Source organism: Falco biarmicus, chromosome 7 (assembly GCF_023638135.1).
Source record: "Falco biarmicus isolate bFalBia1 chromosome 7, bFalBia1.pri, whole genome shotgun sequence".
Taxonomy (NCBI): Eukaryota; Metazoa; Chordata; class Aves; order Falconiformes; family Falconidae; genus Falco; species Falco biarmicus.
Window position 1 is genome coordinate 20,869,293 of NC_079294.1, and position 10,874 is coordinate 20,880,166.

General features: G+C 48.1%; 1 long non-coding RNA gene across 2 annotated transcripts; it reads left to right on the plus strand.

Annotated features, from left to right (window-relative positions):
- The first annotated feature begins 3,545 nt into the window (after positions 1–3,545).
- On the plus strand, positions 3,546–9,999 carry LOC130152177 (uncharacterized). Of its 2 annotated transcripts, XR_008822907.1 has the most exons (3): positions 3,562–7,041; positions 7,128–7,281; positions 8,170–9,999. It is a non-coding gene; the product is annotated as an uncharacterized LOC130152177 (long non-coding RNA). The 2 variants fall into 2 exon arrangements; XR_008822906.1 differs by having other exon boundaries at positions 3,546–7,281.
- The last annotated feature ends 875 nt before the right edge of the window (positions 10,000–10,874 follow it).

The following is a 10,874-nucleotide window of genomic DNA, read 5'->3' on the forward strand; positions in this document are numbered from 1 at the left end:
GAGCAATAGGGCTGCCATCTAGAGGCCAAAGCAACTTTCCAGCACATTCTCTGGGACAGCAATGGCACTGGCAATAACCTGCTCCCCACACCACCACCTTGTAAAGGATTTCTCATTTCTAAATACAATTGCTATAGTAAAAAGCACTTCTCCATCCACCATCTCTCATTCAAGAATTGCATATCCTGCCTTAATCAATCCAGCCTAAGAATGGGCTATATAGGTAATGAATGTGTCTGCCATAGGGGTGAAGGACAGTATGAAACACGAACTATAAAGCAGACACTTGCAGGGGCTTTGGGGGTGGTATTAAACATGTGGGTTTGAAAGAGTTATAGCAGGGAGACTCAAGTATGGGACAGGGCTTTGTGTTGCTTTCTTGGTCACATCAAGCTCTATAGCCACAGAGCGAGCACAATTCTCAGCGGCTCCTCCCATTGCTGCTCCTCACTACTTCCCAGCTTGGGAAGAGTTTGCTCTGAAAGTGCCCCAGAACTGCATCTGTTTTGGCTCTGAATGTGCTTTTCTCCCATCCCTACAGCAATATCATTCCTTTCTGGCAACAAGCATGGGGACCAGGTCTGCTGAGACCAGCAGCAAGCTCTGGCTACCTAGGCCTGGACACCGTCCTTCCCAACTTGTCCCTCAACTGAATACTTCAAGTCAAGCTGATACAAACTCCCAGCAACTGGAACCAGGCTGGAACTTGTCTTGGTGATTACAGCCTGTACAGAAAAGTCACATCTCAGCTCATGCTCCTTCCCCATGGCTGCTCCTCTGTCTTGCTGCCTAATCTTCTCTCTAGTCTGGCTTAAGTATGGCCTTTCCCCATGCATTTCCCTGCAGCAGGTGTAGGAGTCGTTTAATACTGACAAATGTTAAAAGGAACGAGGCAGAGGACATTCACAGCAACCTACTGCTCTCCATAATGCCCGATGCTAATTTGAGGTGTGTTAAACCCTTCTACCCCCACACACACCTCCAGCAGCCAAGCAGGTTGAAGTGGAGCAGGAAAGCAAGGGATGCAGGGCAATACTCGGGCCTTGCAGCTGGAGAACCCCAGTCAAATGTCCTCACAAAGCACTTCAGTTTTGCTTGCACAGTGCCTGCCCTGTGCTCCGCACCCGCTGTATTGCAAAATCCCCCGTTGATGTGACTAAGCGTCACGCTCTGCAGCCTCAGCTTTGGTTTCTAGCTCTCGCAGCCCTGAAATGGAGACGGGGAAGTGTCAGACTCTTTCTGTTCTCCTTAACTAGGACTTTCTGACCACGGGTGTTTTTGAGTCCAAGGGGCTGGAGGGACCCTTCAGTCAACACTATCACGTGAGTGGCTAAATAAAAACAGATCTAAACCCAGTCAGTGCTGCTTACATCAAGGAAAGGGGAAGCAGCCGTTGACTCCAGCAAGCACCAGCAAAGTTCTGCAAGAGGTGGCTAAAAATAGGGCTGCCCCCTACAACACTTCCGTCCTGCCTTTGACACACTCGCAGCTCTCACATCCCATCGGCCTCGCCGTTTCCTTGTCGCAGGCTCGCCTCACACCCCGGCTCAGAGCAGCCCTTCCTGCCTGTGGACAGCCTCAGGAGCTTTGAAGTGCGGGCAGCTCCCTCCCACCCTGCTGTAAGCGGCCACAGCCGTGTCCCCCCTGTCCCCTGCCCTCTTTACATGTACTTCAGCTGCAAATGAGAAGCAGGGCAAGTGCCTGGTGACTGTCTCACCCTAAGAAGATTGTGACAGTCTTGCCCTAAGAAGACACTAGAGGTCCCAGAGGTACTGAAGATCAGAAAAGCTTTCCACAGCGGAGTGTTTTCTCAGTAGATGAAATGGTAGAAAGTGTTTGTTTGAATACCCTGGGATAGCATTCCCAAACACTGCCTTTCAATTTTGTTGCTTATTCTTGGAGAACTTGGAGCCGAAATGGCCTGAACATGCTTCTTGGAGTAAAAAGCAGAACAAGTGAGCCCAGAATGTAGTGAAGGGGAACTGCTCTGCATGGTCTGAGGCTCAGATACCCTTGCCCCTGGAGCCAGGGAGATGGCTGTTAGCAGGCCAATAGTGTTGTGTGAATGTTGGATGATGGCACATAGATGGAGGTGCGTTGGCAATGTGCTGTATGAAGAGCAAGAGCATTGCCAGTTCTGCCAGTGCTGTTCATAGAACAGGGCTCAGGGTGGATGGCCATCACAGTTAGGCTGAGGAAAAAGCAACAAAGTCTGTTAACCCAGATGAAATGGATACTGTTGAAAGTAGCCTGTGCTGTTTTGCGCAAGGTTTTCCAAATGCTGGGAATGTCCATGGGAAGTTGGGCTGATTGGGAGCTCACCTCATTAGCATTTCTGTCTTCCCTGCTTTTCAGTCCAGCAAGTACCAAGAAGGACAAGGCAGAACATGCTGGACTCCTGGTAAAGACAAATAGGATCAGGGAAATCCAAGACCAGGGCTTTGCCACCTTCTCTGGACCACAAAACAATTAAGCAATTTACCATCTTTTTGCCATGCTGAGGCAAAGGTCCAGGCAGTCTGGGAGCTGATCCACTCCTCCAGGAGTCTGGAATTTGGCTGTTCTGGCCTTAAGCTCAGCGATCTGGTCTCGAAAGATAAACACTTCACGGACCCCAATTCAGCTCCCAGGTACCAGGGGTGAATCAAGAAAGCCAGCAGAGTCCCCTTGCTGTAAAAGGGCTGACAGTGAAGAGGAACTGGGCCCTGTCACTGAGGGTGGGGGCTGCTGTCTGGGGGTCACCTTTGTGGAGCCCCGACATTGGCAGAGGACTGGAGTGTGGGGTGGCTGCCTTGGGGATCTGGCTTGTTAAGGGCCAGAGGTCTCTGGAGTGGACCATGGAAAGGCCCACCTGGCAAGAGAGCCCCCAGCCAGCCCGCAGGACAGCTGCCAGGGAATAACAACCCTGTTACCAGAGGGATGCTTCAGGGCACTGGGTGGTAAAACATAGCAGAAAACTTCTCCATTCAGAAGTCACACCCAGACAGCAAGAAATTTTCTCCAGACCAAGCCAAAAGCTATTTCCTGAAGCCTCTTTGTCACCAGACTCCTCTGGAGGAATGGCAGCATGCAGTGCGTACCTGGCACTGGCGGGAAGCAGGGCCATAGCAAGACAAGAGCACAGCCTCCACTCCAGGCAGCTCCCGTGGGCCCGCATGTGTCGGGAGGACAATGCTGGGGGCAGCTAGCTACTCAGCAGACAGTTTTAAATTTCTCAGTCTACTGCAGAAGACAAGCATTTGCAAGCTCTCACTACTCCTAAGCCTTGCTAACTGCTCTCCTCTCAAGACTAGCCTGTGTAGGTTTCCTGAGTGGTTAGTTTGTGGTTTTTACCGTCACAATTTAGTATCTGGATCTTAATTCAACCTCTCCATAGCCCTCCACTGCCCTGCCAGAGGTCACAAAGGTGGGCTGCTGCAACAAGGCTTTTACCTTTGGCAGGGCCCAGGCTGTTTCTCCTTCCTCCAGAACACAGACCACACCACCCCTCCCCCACCCAACCACCTCTCCCACCCTCCTCGGTGCTATTTAAGCACTTAGCAGGAACGAGCTACAGCAGCACATCGTCCATGTCAATCAACCCACTGCCTTCGAGGCGAGGCCACAGCTGCATGTTATCCATGCTAATCAACCCACTGCCTTCATTCCTCTACAGTGGGCAGCTTGGGCCCTTGGTAAAGCTGCACTTCTGAATCCTCCAGAAGCTGTTGTGACGACCTGGGGAGCTACCCTGGGGCTGCAGCTGGGCTGGAGGAACCGGTGTGCAGCCCTCCACGTCAGCCCTCACTGACAGAGGGACTTCCAGGGGCTTGGGGCAGTGCCAGGGAGTCAGAGGGATGGCACACGGTGTATCTGCAGACACAGAGGTGGCTTCCAGCAGGTCCTTTTGAGAGAGCTGCACACAGCTCTGCTCCTTGGGTGATTTTTGAGGTCCCCTGCCTGCTCCCCCACCTCTTCCTTCCGCCCCCCGGCAGGTGAGCCTGCAGGAAACCACGCGAGGAGCACGGCAGTTTCCAGCGCTGCGCCCAGGGTGCTGTGATGGTTTTGTGTGTGCGCGCGTCTTCTTTTTCCACCCAGGCAATGGTTTGGGTCACCGGGGCTGTTTTAAGATGGGGTTTGCAAGTTTCTGCTCGACAGGGTATTTCCTTGAGGCAGTGTCACAGCACCATCTGGTGGGGTCCCAGCCAACCGCCGGCAGGACAGGGGCTGCTCGTCTGCAAACGGTGGTGACGAGGGGGCCACCCTGTGCGCAGGGTCGCTCTGCCCCGAGCGCAGCCGCAGCAGGGGAGGGGGCCCTGCACCCCCTGGCAGCGGGCACGTCCGTGGGGGCAGAGGCGGCACCTTTGGCCGTGCTCGCGGTGCGCTGCGCTGGCAAGAGCTCGCCGAGAGCTGAATACACTAGCCGGCTGCCATGCTGCCAAGTGTCCCCGGCCTCGTGTGCTTGACGTGATCTGTCTGACAATGAGGTGTGCTAACCCTTCCCTCGGGGGCTGCGCTGCAGCTGGCACTCGGTGCCCTGAGATCTAATGGCTTATGTACTGGACAAACCCTGCCGTTAGGCAAACTGCACCGTCACGGTGAAGCAGCAAGTGGGGCAGCTTTAGACCCAAGTCCAAGACAGCGGTGGCTGCTACATAGCACCACAGCTTCTTCACCGTAAGTACAAGCATAAACCACTCTCACCGCACTCTTTTTCCATATACATCTATCACTGTTGCTCAGGTAGTATGGACAAATGTAGAGTAGGAAATGCGCGGTGCAGGTTTGCAAGGTCTTAGCTAAGTAAATCGCTCATCGTTTGTGAGGTGCTCACTGACAGATTTGGGGTCTCAAAAGTTATGTACCGAGTATCATCCATTATCACCGGGAAATATAGCATAGTGTGATCATTCTGGTGTTCAGGAACAAGAGATAGGAGCTGCTGGACTAAAAGTAGTTCAGGGAGAGCGTGTACAATGAGCAGATGTGGATTTTAGAGCATCCAAGTGCCAAAACTGGGAAAAGGTAAAGCAAATTGAAACAAACGGAGGGCAGGTGTGGGCAGAAAGCTTGCAGGTTTTGGCAAACCTGGAAGACCAGCATACATGATCAGCAGCGGTTCTGCTGTGCTAGTGGTTCAGCACAGTGCTAGAAATAGGCTATGACAATTTGAAGGAAAAGAACAAGGAAGCTTTTTAAACAGATAAGAAAATTTGATTTTTTGAGCACATGACTTTTCAGTTAGCTATTCACAGGAACTGGCAGTGATATAGAGAACATGGCAATGGCCATGTGCGTAAGAAACAGTAGAGGTGCTTGCTTATACTTTTTTGTTAAACAGCTGGTGTGATCTGAAGCTTTACTAGGAAAACAACATAGAAAGAAAAAAGCCAAGTGCAACCAAAAACACCACTTCAGGCTGAAGCACTAGATGCTGTGTTTAACTCCAGCTCTGGTAAATTCTGTCTTTGGCTAGAGGCACGGAAGGGCCAAATACTGATTCTCTGGTGGCCTAGTCAGGCACAGGCTGCTTTGGAGAGCTCTGGCTGGTAGCCGGAATGGTGCTGAGGTGGACTTCTGATATCTCAAGGCACTTAGGAAAATCCAGAAGTCACAGCAGTGAGTGAGATCCACAGACCCATTCACTGAGTTTGAGGAATAAATCTTTCAGCTGTAAGTGTGAAATGCAAAGATTGCATCCCATTTCCTTTCTTTCCCTGTATATCTTTTTCTTACATCTCCTTCCTGTCATGGCAGTGCCAGTGTACGTTGCACCAGTGCGACTCTACCCCCCAGCTAAATTCTAACCCAAGTTTAAACTCCAAGTTTGGAGTACCTCTACTTTCATAGCTTTACAGTGGGAGCATTATCAGATTTTAATAACTTCAGCTATACTATGGGTGCTCACTTCCTTTAAAAGAGTGACCTGCTACATCTTACCTCTATGAACCACAAAGTAACATCCACCAGCCTCTGATACGCAAGGAGAAATCTGTTGCCTTAGAACACCAGAGAGCTGGCTCTTGGGTAAAACAAATCCAGCATGCAGGTAGGATCCTGATGAACCTGGTCTCCAGTGATGTATCACACCTACCTACATACATACAGAGCAATTCTTGATCTGAACAGAAACATCTACTCTAAGCATATTGATCTGGATTTTTCCAGCTCAACCTGCCATTGCTAAATGCGCACACAGTGCAAAGGTTTTCTGGAGCGGAAAAGGAGAGAACAGGGAAAAGAAGACATTCGTCCCTGGTTACAGGAAAAAGTCATCACACAACACAGAAGTATCATTCATTACGAGTGAAACACTGTCTTTTAGCTTAAGCCCTTCCTTAATTTTGAAGAGCAGATTTTATCATACACTCTTCTCTCCCTCATCGCTCCCTCATAGTCCTAGGCCCAGCAAATCAATAGTAGTGATTGTCCTTCAAGCATCTTGAGACTACTCAGACATACAGAGTTGCCATTAGCTGGTACATACAGTGCATGATTTGTTTCTAACCAAGGTCCCCAGCCTGCTAACCCTTGTACTTTCCTCTTAGTGCTGACTCTATCCAAGGCCTGAAAGGCTCCCTTATGGGGAGCCAGTGTTTCTGCTCTATCCCCTTCCTTGAAGCTGACAGGCATAGAACGCTCTGCTTGTGCTGCTCCCCCAGCTACAGCCCTCTGCCAGGCATAACTGCCAGCTGATCAGCATTATTGTCCTAGCAACTCACCCCCAGGGCAAAAGGCTAACAACTCTTGCAGGTTTGCAAACAGAGGGGATGAAGGGGTAACTGATTGCAGGGCTGGTAAAATGGGAAACATGCCCTCAGGTCTAGTACACACAGAGCATTTAGTCTTCCAGCAAACAATGGCTAGGGAGGGGGAGCGAAGGAAACGGACTGGAAAACACACGATTCCAAAACCCACGCAAGAAAACTAAAGCCACTGAGGAACGGTTCGGCACTCAGCTCTAGCGTGAGGGTGCAGCAGGAAGCGCAGGCAGAGTGAAAATCTTCCCACCTCTGAATTCATTATCGCTGACTCTGCTAGAGCAGCGGCAGAGCACTGCGGGTACAGATCCTGGGGCACTTCTTACTACTCGGGAGTGCGCTGCTACTACACCTCACTTTTGAAGGAGAAACTTTTTCTCTCCCTAGAGGAAGCAAACCCTCTTCTCAGCCCGTTTCATGGCTCCCCAAGCACCGGCAGCCGCTAGATGGCACGGGTCAGAGCTGCGTCTGTCCAGGGAAGGATCTCGGCTCTCCCTGCGAGCACGTTCCTCCTCCCGAGCCCCTCGGTTTGCAACCACGGGTAAGTACCCCCACCACTTGCTTTCCTTTTCTCATCTGTAAAGCAGAGATGTGATGCGGCCGAGTAGTTTATCTTCACAAACTGCTGGGATACCCATGGATGAAGAGCCCTGTGTTGATGTAACAAAAATGTAATTAATAATAAAGTGCCATAAACATCGCAGAAAACACTCTTATTTTGGGGGTATGATGTCACCAGTTGACAAAATGCAACTAATTGCAGTGCTCAGCTTTCAGCTGTGCCCTGTGCTGCAAGCAGCTACATGCTGTAGCATAGCAGTTGTATGCTGTAGCATAAGGCTTCCCCTGGGAAGAAAATGTCCTGTGGTAAGAGAAGCACAAGAAATCGGGGACAGAAGGAGAGTGATGGTGTTCTGTTTGGAGACTGACCACTTGGAGAGCAGAACAGGAGGATAAAGTTCAGAAAAATAGGATACTTGTTTGTGAGGCAGGCAAACAGAAGGATTGCAGGGGAGTTGCACCCCCAGGTCATAATTCCACTGCCTCCCTCCCAGAGAGGGCTGGAAAAAGCAGTATTGCAGGAGACCCAGGTACCCACTTTTTGTGATGTAATTGAATTGGCTTCTGGAGGATTGGATGAGCATCAGAGCTGGCACAAGATGGGGGGCAGGCACAGGGATGGCAGCTTGTCTGGCCAGCAGCAAGCTGCTAAATCATCCCAGCTGTATCGCCCAACTGCACCCTCAAGGTTCAAGTGGAACCTCTGAATCTGATACAAGTTTAACATGTGTATTGTCTCATGTCATCTCCATTTGCTGAGGAGAAACTTGTGCAAACTGCCTTTCAAGGATCAGGTTAGCAGAGTAAGGTAGGACTAATGACAGATTTACTTGTAGATGCATGACTGCAGAACTTTTGTTCCCTTCAGCTTTCTAGGGCTGGGAGTAGCAGCTTTCTGCCGGTTGGAAGGGATGATTCCCAGCTTTCTCATGGAAAGTGTCAGATGTTGGAACACGCTGCCTGTAGAATATATGACTTTAATACTTAAAGAAGTCTATTTATGGTTATTTTAAAGTGGAGCTTACATTCCTGTGCTCTGTAAAGTTGGAACTAAGGCACCTGATATGGAGAAATAATTTGTTCCAACAGAGTATAAAAATGTTCTATTTTTAAAAATAATCCGGTTTCTGAAATACACCAATAGTTCAGCCAAGTTTCAGACTATAATGTGTTCTGGAAAAAGTCTACCAGGCAAGACCCTATCTACTCATCGGCTGCCTACCTGACCCATAAATACTATCTTCTCAGAGGAACACAGGTACAACTTCAGTTTTTAGACCTTTGGCTCTTCAGCAGAGCACCAAATATTTTTAAGCAAAACAAACATGCGTGCTTCCCAATTTGTTTCAAGATCGCATGCTGGGGGAAACCTCTGAATCTGAACCATTGTCACGAGTATAAAGATCGCGCTCCCTCCTGCGGTCTGTCTATACCAGTCTTTGACGCTGCAACTGCCACCTGTCAAAGCTCAACTCCCTCTTGTCCTTTTTTCCCTGGTCATGGCTTCTGTCTACCCCAGACGCTCTTCTTCCCTCTCAAGACTTTTCCACACTTCTGACCACCAAGCAAGTACTTTATTCAGGCTGCTGAACCGTCCTTTTAATCCCTCTGCACCAATTTATATGCCTAAAACTACAGATTCTGGATTGGGTTTGCTCCAAGTTGAGGTCAGACATGACCAACTTAAGAGTGGCACAATGAGTTACACTTCATAAAAGCAATTAAGTGTACACAGGTAGCTCACTTTACATGTCAGGTAAGGTCAGAACTTTAAACCCCAATGAAAAATATAGTTTTCATTTCCAACTCTACAGTGCGCCAAAACAGGGCTGTGCTGCTCTGAAACCTGTGCAAAATTGTTAGGACTTCCTGATAAGATAGTCTTGAGGTTTGGTTTTGGTTTTTTTGTTCTTCCCCCCACCCCTCAAAGGCAAAACAAAAAAAAAAATATCCAAGCTGCTATTCATAGTCTGCCCTCTTTAAGAAAAGAAAAATAAAATAAATTTGGTGACACAGCAGGAAATGGGGAAGGGGAAATCAGACCACCCTTCTACCTTTTCCCCCATGGTACATTTTAAGGGCTTAAGCTTTTCTGATGCAGAAAAAGCCATGGACAAGAAGTCACGTGCATAATAAATAAAAATCTGGGCTTCAAAATCCATTATTTCTCCAGGCACTGATATACCAAAATAGACAACTAAGAGCTGAGTAACCATGGACTCAGCATCTCCTTTAAGAAAACTGTTTTCAGCTGCCATAAATTCCTAGCCTTGCCCTTCAAATAAATATTAAGAAAGCTGCCAAGTTCACATCTACCATAAAAAAAAAAATCTTTCCCTAGAGAATGATCAGATTTAATATTCTTAGGATTTCAAAAGCTCACCTTTTCCTTACCTAAACACCTTTGTGCACCTTAGGGGAAGAGAGCGCCACTGCTTGCCACCTTGAAAAACATGTAAAAAAATTAGAGAAAGGTCTATTTCCATTGTGTGACATTGCACCTGTACCACCACCCCACAATCTGCAGTCCTTACTTACCTGTTGCTATATTTAGAAACCAGGACTACAGTTAACTTGGATGCAGCTGTGCTGGCAAAGATGTTTAAACCGCTACTGTGCCAGCACAGGAAAGAAATATCATTGTAGGTGTTTCTACACTAAACCACTATCAGTTCAATCACACAATTGACAAGTTTTTTTTTTTTTAAAAAAATGTACTTCTAGGCAGTGTTAATAGCAACACCTATGGGTAGACTGGGCTTTAGGTTCAGAAATAAGTTCTATGTATTCATGGTTACAATCGCAGCAATTATAAACTTGTTTATACCCTCAAGGTGTTTGGGTGCAAAGGGGAGGCTGGTTCTTTGGTCTATATTCATCTTTCTGTTGCTACTGCTGACTGAATCAACAGAAAATTATGGAAGGGAAATGACACTGTACAATAATAAAAAAAATTAACAAGATCTGCATTAGTTCTATATTTAAACAATTTGCAAGGTAAGCATGCTGTGGTCAGAAGCACTCAAGGTCTCTGATATCGAGCTTGCCAATCTCAAAGGCACTAGGCTAGGCAGTGGACATTTTTAGGTTTTTTTGGTAGCATGACAAATCTACCAAAGCAAGCAACACTGACATTTAACACAGCTGAACATATCCCAGCTGTGCTAATAATTAGTCACATCTAGCAAGATTCCTCTGCAAAGTGATTTCTATTTGTTCCTTGGGTTCTTTCTGATGTGCTAGCCTACTCAGATCACGTTAAGCCAAACACGCAAAGAACATGGTAAGCAGTAATCTGCTCTAAAAAGGGTATCTGTATCAGCCTTGAAGCCTTAGATGCACAGAAGCGGTGTGGGCAACAGAATCTCTGGAACCGCATTTCAAAAGTGACATGGGTTTACCTATAGGAAGATTCCAACACCCATGGCCATTTGGTTGTTGGTTCTTCTGCTGGTGGACAAGAAGGTATCACGCAAATCTGTCTGCAAGGACTGCAGCAAGACCACTATTTGCCATCCATTCAAACAGGCACTGATGGCCATGACAGTAAAATTCTATCTTGTCCTTCTATTA